We start from the raw sequence: 223 nt of genomic DNA on the forward strand, positions 1-223 counted from the left end.
GTTTGGGGAGGGGGCTGGGGTGAGCGCGACGCCCCGAGGTCCCCGGGCGCCCCGTGAAACCCGCGACATGAGACAACCACGGACTTTTCTTTAAAGGGACCTTGGCATTGGGGGCCCCCGTCCCTCCTGGAAACTCGAAAAGGCGAGGGAAGCCAGGGTGTGCATTTGTCCCCTTTGGTTCGGGGTGCGCGTGGGGAGCCCCGACCCTCCCCTTTCGCCAGCA

The sequence above is a fragment of the Myotis brandtii genome, unplaced genomic scaffold (genome assembly GCF_000412655.1).
Source record: "Myotis brandtii unplaced genomic scaffold, ASM41265v1 scaffold952, whole genome shotgun sequence".
NCBI lineage: Eukaryota > Metazoa > Chordata > Mammalia > Chiroptera > Vespertilionidae > Myotis > Myotis brandtii.